The following is a 15,629-nucleotide window of genomic DNA, read 5'->3' as shown; positions in this document are numbered from 1 at the left end:
CGAGACAGTCATAACAATTTTCACCTTTAATATAAACAACTGAATTCCCCTGCTGTACATTAATGAAAGAAGAGCGAAATTCAATGGTCAGTTAGCCATCCAAATGTCTCTCGTAATTTCAACGCTACCCTATATATACATTTTTTTTTTTTGGGGGGGGGGTGACGGGATGGGGTGGGGGTTCTCCCAAAATCATAATATTTCCAATCTGACGAACTTGAGAGAGTTTAGGACATCTATGAATTTGCCAATGCATTATCTTAATACCAAATTCTCACTTCAAACATTAAACAAATAGTGATATAATATGTTGATATAGGTCGATATTAAAGTTTGCTGGTTTGTTGAAAATCGCTTATACATTGATTCTTTTTTTTCCTTAAAAAAGGAGAAATACGACTGAAGTCAGTTTTTTTTTTCATTCATACATTATGTGTGCGGATATTCTTTATGCTTGATGATGAATAAAAATCGGACAAAGTGCGTGCTTTGTTAAATAATCGATAATGATAATGATGATTTTGTCAACCGTCAATATTCAAACTGAAGAATGAAAAACTATATAGAACATGACGTCATAACTCAAAAGGGTGGTAAAAATATCACGAATCTAAAATAAAAACTAGACGCACATATTAATCAATATTTGAAGCATGAATGCGAGACAATAGCCTAAGAATATATCTAAAACACGTGGTTGTCTGAAATCCCCTGCGGGGGGGGGGGGGCATTGTTGCATATTCTAAATGTCATTCCTACAGACAAATGAGGCGTCAAACATGGCCTACAGTAGTAGTTTCTCACTGGTTGTAATAAATCAAACTTATTGTAATCATGGTAATTTGCACAGTGATTACTGCATGAAGTGATTTAAAGCTTTAATATGAAGCTCATTCCGTACACGGGCTGCGTAATAGGAGCATGGCGGGAAAGGTCGGCTCACTCAAAATTCCAAAGCTCCAAATAAATCAAAATCGCCTCTAAAAGACGTAGTCAGACACATAAAAGATTCACATTCAAACATTTAAATCCTTTGAGATTTAAAAGTCTTAAGATTCGAAATAAATCAAATTTATCAAATTTCAAATTTATTACTCTAAATTCCAATGATTCAAAATAAATCTAGATCGGCTGTAAAAAGTTACCAGCAGAATTTTGAATTTATTTCAAATCTTAAGGATTAACTTTTAAGCCTCAAAAGATTTAAATTCAAATCTTTTAAATTTGTATCTAAATCTACAAGGTTTAAGTCTAAATCTAATATTCGGGTGGTCACTATTCACAGCCGATCTGGATTTATTTTAAAACCTTGGAATTTAGAGTGTATTCACAATGAACATAATGCTTATGCCTACTCAGCTTAGTCTCATTAGAACAAACTAATGCAAAGAAATACTATCAGGAAGGCACGACAAAATAGCGAAGGCAAATTCCGTATCCATATCCGTCCGTATTCTCCATCGGCTTTTGACATATTTGGTGATTTAAAGTTCAGTGTTGACCTATCGTTATTGGTGTTAGGTCAATTTTACACCAAAAATAAAATGAAGATGGTCCCGAAAAGTCACTCACTAGTTGTTGATGTGTCAATGATGTGATCTGGATCAGTTTTACAATCTCTGAATAAGTTTTAGAGCTAGTGGAAGCAATCCAAATTCCAACACCAACACCAATGTCAACACCGGACTTGAAATCACCCATTAAATGGGAAATAATAAATCCGGATTTTAACGGGACCTTTTGCCCTTTTTAATTAAACCCCGTGTCCTTAAAGATGACTCGCCTTTAGTCCCGGGGCGGTCACCTGGGCAGCCCGTGTTTCATTGAAATTCTATTTATTTGAAGTCCACGTCTTGTTCTCAGTACTGAAAAGGATTTCCCCAATCTAATTTTCACATTCCGCCCATGATACGCGAATAATCAAGGCTGTACTTCAACAGTACCATTGCGAGCACACATTGAAAGTTATATTATCCACCCCAGGCCCCCTCTGAAAAGGGGGAATTCACTTCGAATTTCGAGACAAATAATCATGCTATTGTAATAGCCTTGAAAACAACTGCATCTTTTCCAGTGTCTGTATAAACATAAATTCGAAACAAAATGATTAGTAATTGTCACTGCCTTAAATGCAACCCTACGTTGATAACCGAAATATGTTTGACCCAACGATTTTTTGTGACGATAGGGAAAGGGATTTTAAATCCTCTAGGGACATCTAAAGAAGATATGAACTCATTTTAACATTGTATCTTGCTTTGAAAAAAATAAGTTTTTACATATGTAATTCAAGTTTCCCCCATTTATTTGTCTTATGAATATTATCGTCTATTTTATCTATAAATGTTGCTGTGATTAAAAGTGTGAAGATTTCTCTTCATTCTAAAACCTATATGATGTTGAACATACGTTATCTTCTTTTAACACTATCAATTCATAATTTTGACTGAACGTCCTAATGTCAATACATTTCTAATTGACTAAACAGACTGACTTCTCTTACATCTCCCTCGCCCTTTGTACTCCCACCTCTTTCTCTCTTTGATACATATTAAAGTCAATCATTTTGATATGAATATTTAGTTTTTCAGTGAGTAAGCATATTTGTTTATAATGTAATTATTATGACTATTATTCTAAATTCGTAAGTTCCTTAGGGGCATTTTTTACTTGAAGAAGACAGTGGGTCCGCTGGATAATGAAATTCGATCAATCCCAGGTAAAATAAGTCGAACGCATATTGATTTCTTTGTGTTTCGTTCAAACTCAAGTCTTTGTGACGCTGTCCCCATCTGTCTAGAATAAATAGTTTCACATTATTCATAATTTATCTCTCGAATAGTTTAACCAGGTACTTTCACTCGATTTTGATTTCTGTTATGAATTATTCAATAGACAAGGAATTAGTGTTCATGGAAGATGGGAGAACGTCGACTTTCCAGGGAATTTCGTTGTGCGATGTATGATATGTTTCTATTTAAAACACCGATAGAGGGATAGTTTATATCTTCCCCTTGTACCAAAGAGTGATTATTTGTTTTATATTTCACATCAGAGCTGATATGATTACTAGATGTTTCTTTCCGTTGCGTTCTAGCAAATACAAATATCCCTGGTCACCTCATCACCTTTCGGATAAAGCCAAGATTAACACCAACATTATTTCCTTCGACCTATTTCGATCCAAGTCATCGATTCGGACGATATCCCTTGAAAAAAAGATCGATACCTTAATGTATGCATACTGCAAATATTACCCGTGTCTTGGGTTCAACGTACAATTTGGTTTTGGATCATGGAAATATCTCCCAAACTGGCAAATGGACCGTGGATATTATTTTATTCACGTACAAATGGTCAATATCTAAGGGAGCGTAAAAGTAGAGCCATAGGTCATTACCTTTTTTATACCGCCGCGGCTCGCCGGTTTTTTTCCTATCGGGGCCGTGCTTCGTAGTCTGGGATCAGTATTTGGATGCATGATAAAAATACTGATGACGTCGGCTGGAGGTTAAACCATTCGACAGGAAAGTTTTTAATCTGGGTGTTTGGCGTTTGGAGGAGAACAGTGGGCTAAGTATGAAAAATAAGTAAAAGAGTTGGAAAATGTGGCATTGGCGCGAAAATGGGGTGGTTTGGGGATTATGCCCCCCCCCCCCGAAAAAACCTCAAAATATGCATTTGCCCAATGAGGGTTTTTTTTGTGTTGTTTTGTATGCCAATTCGTTGATTGACACACGATATTATATCATGTAAATAAGTGTTTTATCAAATTTCAATCAATATTCATTTTGAGACTTTACAGCTTCATTGACCGGACTTCCCTCCACCTTATTTGATCATTATAAAGCATGAATAAATATTCAAAAGGCATACGAGTTGAGGCTGACGTTGAAAAAGTACACCTTGTTACAAAGTGAGTTTCAAACGTCGCACATGATGTAAAATCATATGTCTTGTTAGAAAACATTTTAACATAGCATTTTAGCATACATGTAGTATTCTTTTTTTTTTTTGCTACGCAGAGTTCACCATATGTGAACAAGGTATAACACTGGAGGTTGGATATAGCAGTGATAATGACCCGCCCGGCTTATTGGCACGTGCCACGTAGTGCGTACTTTCACGGTAGTTAGCTAAAAATATCACCCTTCTATGGTAATGACACTAAAGACAACCCAAAGGACGTGTTAGCTCGATCAAATATCACTGGTTAAGCCGACTGGGAGTCACCCACGGCCTAATAATGGATATTAATAGTCATGTTATAGTCAATACATATTGACTCCGTATTCCTATAAACTGGTCACGTGGTCGGCCAGAAATTAAAATGAAATTAATCAAAGCATAATCAACGGTCCTTCTTTTATGCACATGTTCGTTAGTTTGTTACATTTTGGACGGATCAGGGGCCCGTCTTACAGAGAGTTACGATTGATCCAATTAATCGTAACTCTATTGAAAATCTCTCAGTGTCATAATCTTTTCTACAGGAAATTTGCGAAATGTCATTTTGTAAACAAAGGCGAACACACCAACTTGTAAAGAAAACGATTAATTTATGATTATGCATCATACCTAGAAAACATTTTGAACAAGACTTGCTTTTTTAGATGTGGACGTTGCTGGTTTTCCATAGTTGAGGTTGAACAGATCAATCTTTGTAAGACGGGGCCCTGTTTTCATAGTGTTACTTTCACATTTATTATTTTACCAAGAGACAAAGGATAATAATAATTGTGACCTATGATATGATTCATCGTTATGACTTGGCCTTGGAGCTCATGTATTTCTTACCCCCACTCGATGAAATGAAAATATATCAAAAGGGTGTCGAATTCTGTTATTGATTAGTTGGATGTGTAATTGACCAATGTGACAAATATGATATGCCCTGCTGGAGCACGCATAGCTGAGGGAAAGTGGTCACAGGGGCAAGATCATAACTCCTTAAAGCCCCCTTTTCACAATATTGATATGCGACCACTTGCGACCTTTTGGTCGTACGACAGGCTCAAAAATGCATCAATGAAGTGTTATCTATGTCATTAAATCGCAGATAGATATAGGCTTTCACAGATGCAACCGCTGCAGTACAACGAAGGCGACCAGTAATTCGCAGTTAGTCGCATAATGCTCGTGCGAATGGCCTTGCGTTCTCTTGCGAGTGTTGCACGAGTGATTGCGAGTGGTTTCACGCAAATCTCAGTAGTTGCTAGAGCAAATGCATAGTCGTGAGAGTCGACGTGAGGCAATGCGATCCCTCGTACATTGAATGAAACTAGTGCGTCTGGTCGTACTGGTTGTACGATCTAATCGATCGCATTCGATCGGGTTTGGATTCTCAACATGTTCACGACCAGTCACGATCTCTTCGTGTTCTTGCGATCGACTGCAAGTGCCCGCAAAACACCAAGAGATCGTCTGGTCGTATTGGTCGTACTGGTTGAACGATCTGATGCAAGTGAATCGGTCGCATTCGATCGCGTTTGGATTTTCAACATGTTCACGACCAGTCACGATCTCTTCGTGTTCTTGCGATCGACTGCAAGTGCCCACAAGACACCAAGAGATCGATCGTGCAGCACCAATAAAAAAAAACTGCTGTAGGCGGTCGTAAACTGATCGGGGATCAATCGTGAATGGTCATATATAGGATGATCCAATAAATGATGTCTTACTCGTCCTTTATCATGTTTATGCTTGGTGATATTTGTTTTGTGATATCACGTAACCTCGATGAATATTCTTGGAAACATAACTGTATCGTTATATTTAGACATGAACTTATACCAATAATACGAAGCGTAGACATTCTGTGATATATCTATCATCATTTCATGATTGATGCAGCAGAGGTAAAGTAAGCCGCTTAATTTGGTAAAAAAGACTATGCAAGTAATATTACCTTAATGGACTTTGCAATTTGATGAACGTATCCCTTGAAAGAATAAGATGGGAATGGATGAATAAACAGTTGGATTTTGGATCAAACGAATACTGAAAAAAAAAAAATGTTCAAGTAATAAAAGCTCCCCCCCCCCTTAAAAGAAATAATAATACAAATGGGAATTGAAAACGTAAAAACGTAAAAACGAAATGGGGCGAAATTTGGAAAGACGAAACTGACACCAATGAAGACTGTAATATCATAATTATTAGACAACTGCATGACTTGTAGAGATGGACTGTCATTACCATAGACCTACTGCCACGTGATATAGCCTGCTCTGATATTGTCACAAGAAATCCGCAGAGATCACAATTTACTTGGCATAATTCCTTGTTTCATTGTATCATGTGCCGAAAACTCGAGCTAACCCGGTCGGATGGAGGCTGCCACTCCATGCCCACTGGCGCCGGCTGACTGCATGCAATGCGGGGTTATTAACCGCCTTAGTCCCGTATGTACCACGCTGTGTCCTGTACAAGTCTATTTCATTAATCCCATGCGTTACATATTATGTTAGTGATAACCCATTTTTCATCAGGCCCGTGCAAATCGAATTATATTTGAGGAAGGAAAAGACGTTGTATTAAGTCAAGTAGGTTCGTTCCTTGCCAGATGCACAGAAGATGGTGCGATAGTGATACGTTATATACATGGATCGAAATGAACATAGGGGCCTACGCGCATCGACGAGTACAACGGCCAGCAATGAATAGAAATGTCATTGCCCCTTATCATCTTCCACAATCTACACATTATTGATACACAACAATACATCATTTGAACATGTCTGTTTGAAAAGAGCGATTAACACAGGGGCCGCGGAATTGTCAGGAGGGGGGGGGGGGGGTTGTGGCCCACACCTTTTTCCAAAACCATGTACAAAATCGTATAATTACTTTGTGATTGTTTGCATGGTCAGCAAGACCTCCCCCCCCCCCTCACTTTAAAACCGTTCCGCGGCCTATCAAAAATACAATCATGTAATGTGAGTATTATTAATCCGCATGTGTTCGTTTCCCAATAAATTAGTATAAAATAATTGCATGATATGCATTCATCGCGATATCATTACTGAAAATATACGACGTCTACAAAGCATTGATTATCATTTTGATTCAATCGTAATAATTGTGTTACACAATATAAAATGGATTGATGAATAGTGTAATAGATGTGAATGTAATATTGGATGGTGAATGGACATGACACAGGAGACACAGAGAGAGCGAGAGAGAGATACAAGAGAGAGGATGGAAAATTTGAAAAAGGTCAACCATCAAAGTACATATAAAGCACTATAAACTTTCCCTGGAATTAGGAGTTGAATAGTATGAATGGCGAACATCTATGTAGTTAGAAGCCTGGCTATTCACCGCAATCAGTAACAATGTAAATGCAAAATGAATCCTTAGAAATGGGATCTTGATCAATCAATCGGATTAAATGACAATCACGATACGATGTGGTACAAACACGAACACATAATGATAGAGCATCAATCATGATGCCATATTGGGTGGATATATCCGAGGTTCTTTGCATGGAATTATAGCCCGGATTCATTGGTAAAATCAGTCAATATCTCTAAATTATCCTGAGCGAGAAAAAAAGCATGTCATTTCCAAAATGAAAACGTAATTGGATCACGTATTGTAATATAAAATAAAATAGATATCCCCTTTCCATTCCAATTCCCTTTCTTCTCTCTTTTGTGTGTGTGTTTTTTTTTTTTTGTTCGTGGTTGTGGTTTGATGATTTTTTTATGTGAGGGGGCGAGTGCCCAAAAGCACCCCTACCCTCTATCTTTTGCACGAAATGATGGTGGTTTCATTGTTAAGTTTGTCATGTTTGTGTAACATGATTATACTTTGGTATTGATACAGCATGTTAAACTGGAATAATAACGATCAAGATGACAGTATAATCGTAACATTATACTATCATCATCATTGTCATCATCATCATCATGATCATTATCATCATTACCATCACCATTACCATCATCATCATCACCATCATCAATCATTATCATCATGGCACATGTTGACACATTTTCTTTTTGCTATCAGCTTATGCATGTTTCCAAATTATGAAATAATGATTGTATAATTCAGTGGAATGTTTTCATGTTTTGAATAATATCTAGAGCACAAAAAACGCGTGTAAAATAGTATGTTCCTCTAATGGCAAATATTGACTACAAGTTGATAATTCTAAGGTTAACATGCGCGTCAATGACATTTAAAGATCGTTCCGAAAATAAAAATAATGCGAATTTTACAGTTTCTCTCGTAGACAGTCTTGATCTGTAGAAGCGTATGAATCGTTATCATCCACTACCTAGCCATGATTGTCAACAGGAAGGCAAAAATGAATAAAAAATCGGACAATACATGCTTACTCAGAATAATCACTTCACTCAAATGGCGCGTGTTAAATGAGACGCGTTAATCTTGACCGGTGGTTTTCCCCGTCTGGACGGTCAAGCTGGAAGAAAAGGACCGCGCTTCCTGTGTTGACACTCTCTTGTGACCACTCGAAGATTTAAATGACGACTGTTTCACCTGCATTATACATAGGAATACCGCCCCCCCCCCCTCCTTTCTCATCAAGCAATTGCGGTCGTCATAGATACTAGCAGTTTTCGCTCCCCAACGCCCGACGAACATAGATAATGTACATTAATATCATCGGTCCCTCGTATCGTTTGATGTTTTGGATTAACATGGATTAATTGATGAAATGGGCCGGTGTCATAGGCGATTTGGACCGGCCAGTCGATCGGGGCCGGAGGTACTAATCGACGGCTCTTTTACCCGCCGATTAGTTCCGAATTTTCTTGTGTGATGCGATCGTCATAGTCGATTTGTTCCAATACGCTGTTCATGCACCATTATCACCCCTACAGCAGGAATGTAATATTCAAGTCGTCCTTTTCAACCAATTGGCTCCTCCAAATCAACCACACCCACAGAACAGATACAGTTGCCGATTTGAGAATCTCAAGTTATTTAGGGAGTTGTATGCATTTTTTAGCACTCTTCCAATTAATTAAAGATTTGTATTGTTATTTCACTGATCATTGAAGTATGAAACACCAGCGACGTTCTGTCCGCAAGTAATTTATCACGCTATATATTTTACCCAATTTATAGAAATATAAAGACAGAGGAAAATAATCAGGAGCGGCGGGGCAAATTTTAAAGTGGGAGAGGGACACAGGGGAAAAAGGCAAAAAGCGCAATTAAAATATGAAGAACAATTTAAAAAAAAAAATAGTATACTATCTACCCCAGTGGTGCAATGAGGCAAAAGTTTGGGCCAGACATGGCATACAACGCATTTTTTTTAAAGCTGCGAGCAAAATTTTGACTGTTTACATGGTTTAATAAAAAAATATATAATTTGTGATGTATAGCTTTTGACGTATTTTCAGACCAGGGATGTGTTAGGAAGGATAGGAATCTCTTCGCTTTAGTACCAGCCTGCTTTAACCCCATCTGACGAGCCGACGACAGGATATTGTCTTTAAACATAACAAAATCACGGTCCATGTTTGCAATAAAAAAGTTAAAAAAAATATATTTAAAAACTAACGTTCTAGTAGACCCTACTCCAAAAAAGAGACGTGGTACATTACGGTACCGTGTCAACTGTCCAGGCAGTCCAGCGCTGCACGTGCGCAAAAAAAAAGGTACCGGTACATCGCATCGTGTACCGAGGGTACCGTCCGTAACGTACGAGGCTGAAATACCTCTTATCTAGATCTACCAACATTTTAATTTTAGACCGAATTATAGAAATAATTTTGATGAAATTACATTAAAATTCACACCAATAGATATATTGAAACATTTCACCAACGCAGATATTTATAGAATATATTTACTACATTCGAACCTTCTGACGAATACGGAACCAAACTGCGGCCCTCCTATCGTTTCGGCAAATTTTTGAACCAGTCATTTGGATCCGGCGGGCCCGATCGACTAGCTGTTTTGTACTGGCGGTAGCCGGGCAAAATACCTATGACATCGGCTATTTTTCCCTGAATGAAAATTAGATTAAGACAGCATCCGATGTATACAAGAAAGAAGGGGACGAGAATAGGCCGAACTGAGTGGGACAACTTCAACAAAATGACGGGGCTACAATGTTTATTTTATTTTCTTCTCTAGCTGTCCGCGTAGGTGATATTTATCCTGGTTTATAAAAGGCCATTAACATTTTCTAGGTTTGTTTTTGACAAACAAGCCGAGATTGAAAACATCACCTCATCCAAATGTGTTATGATCGGTCATTATGCACGGTGCAAAGTATCGCACGTTGAGGAGCATTTTATTCTACGGGTGTGCCAGCGATGTAATCCATCTTCGAAGTGGAGTGTCTTTACATTTCATGGTTTGATTTGATTTATGGAATAGAATGCATTGTGAATGATAGCACCGTGCAGAATGATACGCGACAAACGTTATTGAAATCGAAGAATAATTGGTGCGTTCACACTGGAGGTCAACGTGGCGTGTTCAAATTATTGAATTGAATTCACACAATCACGCGATAGCGTACGCCAATCTATTTGGTTCACGTGACATATCATGTGACATGCCACACCAACGACACCGATTTCAAATTGACCGAAGTTATGCTATTCGAAATAACGTGATCTCTTTGATCGTTATGATGTCGGGTTCGATGGTGCATGTGACTTGCGCATTTGCATTGCTCGTACAATTTGAATGTTGTACTGTCATTATTTTTTTTGGTAATATTATGTATTAAATACATTCAGTTCTAACCAGACAAGTAATGGTGCATTGCAAATGTTACAATATAAATTAAATAGAACTCAGTTGAAGATAGATAGATGGATAAATGGTATTTATTAACATTCGCCACATATTGCAGTTAACAAACTGAATTCATTGAATACATTTTACAATACAATGTTCAAGTGTGTAAGTTGATAAATACAGTATATTGTATACCATTGATCTTATGATACAATTACAACTATTAAAATTACATTCATGCCTAACTGTATTGTCAGGATCAAGAAAGATTTTTGGAAAGGAGAAGGCAAGGAAAGGGTACAGGGTTAGATAATTTAGGTAGAAAAGAGAAGAAGAAAAACCATTAGGAAGGGTAAGATTGATCCTGACAAGAACATGTAACAAATACATAAAAAGAAAGGGCAAGTTACGGCAATAAACATGACAAATAATCCTAACAGTAATATACAATACAAAAAGCATAACCATTCAAGGGTTTTTGGTGTACAAACGGATCAGTTCAAAGAGAAAAATGATTATTCATAATGCAGAAACTATTGTACAAAAATCATAGTATTTGACATATTCATATTGCAGGCGGTTAATTCATTCATGAAAATATATTTTTTTAAATAGCCATATCATAAATGATACAAATTCACAATACATTTAAAACAAAAAAGCCATATCCAATTGCTTAATGATTAACGAAACTGAAAGAAATGTATAACATAAAAAGAAAGGATCGAATGTTTCTGGTTTCTACTCTCCACGCACCCACCCTAACGAACACTTAAACACACTCAACCCCCCCCCCCCGCACATACAGACATTCACACACAAAGCATTATCAAGTGGAAAAGTGGGTGAATCAAGTGCCACAATCTGGTTTGAATCGCGTTTACCAGAACCGAGATACATAATTTAGAAGCCAGTTTCAGGAATACAATATATCATGATTCAACATTATTTTACAAACGTTCAACTTCTTTACAAACTTACATTTTGTAATTGATTTTTTTCTTCAGATTTGTATTCAATCAATTTTTAACACTTGAATTGTTTATGAATTCATTCTTGAATTTCGGGTTTGTTTCACAAACATGCAATCATTATTCTGTATGCATTTATTTACCCTGTATATTATTAAATCTTCTCCCATCTGTAATCAAAATTCGCATATACAGTTCCCCCAAAATTGCGACCTCAGGAACAGTAATCCGGTAAACTTGGCAGGAGTTTAATGTTTCTCTCTTGTAAGCTGAACCCTTCATTTTCTTTCCAAATCGATCCATAACCTCTTTATGAATGATCTTCAGAATGTTGTCCTCTTTTTTTTTCCCAAGATGATGTTCTAGAGTAATAACTCTGTGGCTTAGATTACCACTTTCAATCTTCGATTTCAAGTGTAGCCTTGTACTAGACACTAGAAGAGATGATAAACGGTAAACAGATTCGTCATGACCGGTCTGCTAAATCTCTTTCTCCTCTGTGTCTTCCTTGTTTCAATTTGTTGTTCCCATATTTTGCTCTTGTTACTTGAACGTTAAGTTGTTTGAAATTATACTTCTACTTCTTCGCTCATTCATTTTTGTATTCGTCTTTCCCTTACCAATCGTTATTTTTCTCTAGTACCCCCTTCTCCTCTTGTCTCCTTTTGATTTTCCTTTCTTCTTTATTTTTTCTTCTAATGTTCTTCTTCCTTCTTTTCTGTTTCTTCTCCTCCATCGTCTCCCTCCTCATTCTCCTCTTCCCTTCTTTTTCTTCTTTTTCCTCTTCTTATACTTCTTCTTCTTCTTTTTCTTCTCATTCTTCTTCTTCTTTTCCTTCTTCTTCTTCTTTTTTCTTCTTCTTCTCCTTCTTCTTCTTCTTCTTTTTCTTCCTCTTCTTCTTATTCTTCTTTTTCTTCTCCTCCTTTTTTCTTTTTTTTTTTTATTCTCCTTCCCTGTCCCTTAAAATCTTCGTTTTTATTTCAATTTCGTCTTCAAACTTCTATTTAATCATTCTGTCTTCTTTGTATTCTTTCGATATCAAATAGTAGATTTCCTCGATTAATACAAAGCTTAAAGTTTCGCGAAATTAAAACGAGTGATGCAATGAAAAGAAAATGCCACATAAGAAAGTGCAAACGCAGCTATCGTAGTTTTAGAGTTCTCAAAAGGGTACTAAAAGGACCCCTTTCTTTAATGGAAAGAAAAGCACAATTTCTCTTTTTTCTGGAAGCTAAGAAGCTTTTGTAACCAGTGCCTAGCAGGAATCAATCTAGCAAACGTTAGATCGACGGAAACGAGTCGTAATTAAAGACATTCCCATTTCACAAATTGTGTTTATCTTCCCTCGCTCCGAATGTCACGGACTCAGCTGACATAATGAACTCCATCCTCTCTATTCGCTGCTTCTTACAAACAGCCCCCGTATGTCAGATATATAGATTTTTAACCCATTTAATGACTCCAGACTAAGAGGGAAAAGATGATTTTGATCACGCATCACTCATATATCCCATGATCTGAAATAAAACCCAATAACCTAAATACGACTGGCGTGGGCTGTGTGTTTTAATGGGGTATGGCGGGGAGGTGCTGAACATTTTAAGTTAATGGCGGAAAGTAATCATTTTACTCTCACTTCTAACATTGTAATTCTGACAGCATTTTGATTGGTATTTAATGTAGTAACGTAGGGGGCGTGTGGGAAGGGGGTGGGCGGTGACACTGGTCACGTGGACCAATATACTAAGCAGATAAACTCCTAAAGTGTTGGGCAACATACTGTCCACACAACAATTGGTTTTAAAAAATCAAACTTTTGGTAATTTTCAACCAATACTGTGTAGTTTTCACCCAAAGCACACATTATTGGTTTAAAACTACCCAGAATTGGACAAAGTTTTAATCAATTACTGTGTGGACAGCATGTTGCCCAACATTTTCAAGAGTGCAGTAAGAGGCGAATGTTGTGGATGCTACGAGAGGGGATGTTAATAACGCTCACCTGGACATCATATTAATGAGATGAATGCGATATTAGCCCTTCGGTAGGCGCAATAATTAATCCTCTTGACCAAATTGTAAGCACGAGACCAGACAACAATTGTACAATGCAGATGTCGACTTCTTACAAAAACTGAGCTATGCAGATATTTTGAGGGGGCAACCGAATTTTCGAATAATCAGCTACATGCATTTTTTACATTTTGAAGGAAAAAAAACAACAGTTGACCAGATCGCCGTGCTACTCTAAACATAATGAAAACAAACATATCTTCAGAAAAGATCCAGAATATATCACAATTATGGAAGAAAACAAAACATTCGATTTTGTGAAAGCTTTTGCATCAGGAAAAAATTGGTTTCCAACTACAACATGTATTATAATGTCCGGGAAGTAAGTCAAAAACATGAGTGTCGTCTGTAAGTCATCATCGGTAGTTTGGTAAAGAAAAAAATCAATGCAGTAGCAGTAAGTGATATAATATTCAAAAGGGAATACGGGAAATCTCACGGGACAAAAAGCGTGGGGTGTTTGCGAAACTCTCATCTTGGAAAAAGACTTGCTACAAACCAGACGTATATAATGCTTTATGACAACCCTCGAAGAAAAGAATAAACAACCACATCCTTAGTATTTGCTTCTCCATAAATAAGTGGTAACACGCCTTTGTATTTCCTGGAGCTTGTGATGGTGAGAGAGACGTTTAGATGGGAAGAAATACTGCGAGGTGAAAAATCCAATCTTTTTAGATCTATTTGATATATTTTTTCAAAGAAACATGTATCAAAATATGAAATGACCTCTGTTTTCAAATTAATCAGACAATGCCCTCAACTTTCGATGTTAATTTGAGAAGAATATTACCATGGTAACATTGATACAAAGGATACCATATTACAAATTCGTCCGCCAAAAATTTGACAAGCAAAAAAAAAAAAAAGAAGAGGTCTTCAACCACAAATAGAGGATTTCGTACCAGAAAAAAAAAATCGAAATTTGATCGGCATGTTATCTGGTATAATGTTTGAGGGAGGGGGCAGTATGAGTAGTAACATAAGTTAGTTGCAGTACTATAATAGTACGTTTACTTATGTGTAAGCCTATATTATTTGTCGTTGTAGTAAGAGGAATATTAACTAAAATAGTAGCAGTATCTAGTAATAGTCTTGGTGGTGGTGGTGTTGGTGGTGGTAGAGTAGAAGAAGAAGAAGAAGAAAAAGACAAAGAAGAAGAAGAAGTAGCAGCAGCAGCAGCAACAGTAGTATTAGTAGTAGTAGTAGTAGTAGTAGTAGTACTAGTAGTAGTAGTAGTAGTAGTAGTAGCAGTAGTAGTAGTAGTAGTAGTAGTAGCAGTAGTAGTAGTAGTAGTAATATTAGTGGTGGTGGTGGTAGTAGAAATGATCTTTGTCCATGCCATTATTCACCACTGATTTCCCAGTTGCTATGTTGTTTTATGTGTACATTTCTTTTTTATTTGACCTCACCCCCCCCTCCTCCTCATCGCACATACAAACCCAACACCCCCTCCATTCCCTCCCTTGCACGTTCGAAACTTTTCTCCCGCCCACGAGTTTTCTTGAACTTTAATACACTATGAAACAATTTTCTGCTTACGACATCCATTCACCATGCATGTCCTCGAATCCCATTCTTCGGACATAGTAAGTCAATATTGATTTTAAATGTGCTGACGGTATTACTCGAAATCTTCCTTGAATAGTAATGGCGATTCAAAATCCAGTATGAAAAAAAATCCTATAATAGTATTACGTTGCTCTATTGCAATGTGCTTGATCATGGAAAATGTATTTGTGTTTCCTTCGAAGGCTGTATTTCAACTGTATTTTTTTTTTGGGGGGGTCGTGGTATTTTGTTTCCGTTTGTTCACAATGAAAGACAATCCACTTTCTG

Source organism: Lytechinus pictus, chromosome 9, assembly GCF_037042905.1.
Source record: "Lytechinus pictus isolate F3 Inbred chromosome 9, Lp3.0, whole genome shotgun sequence".
NCBI lineage: Eukaryota > Metazoa > Echinodermata > Echinoidea > Temnopleuroida > Toxopneustidae > Lytechinus > Lytechinus pictus.
Note: the sequence above shows the minus strand (reverse complement) of the source record.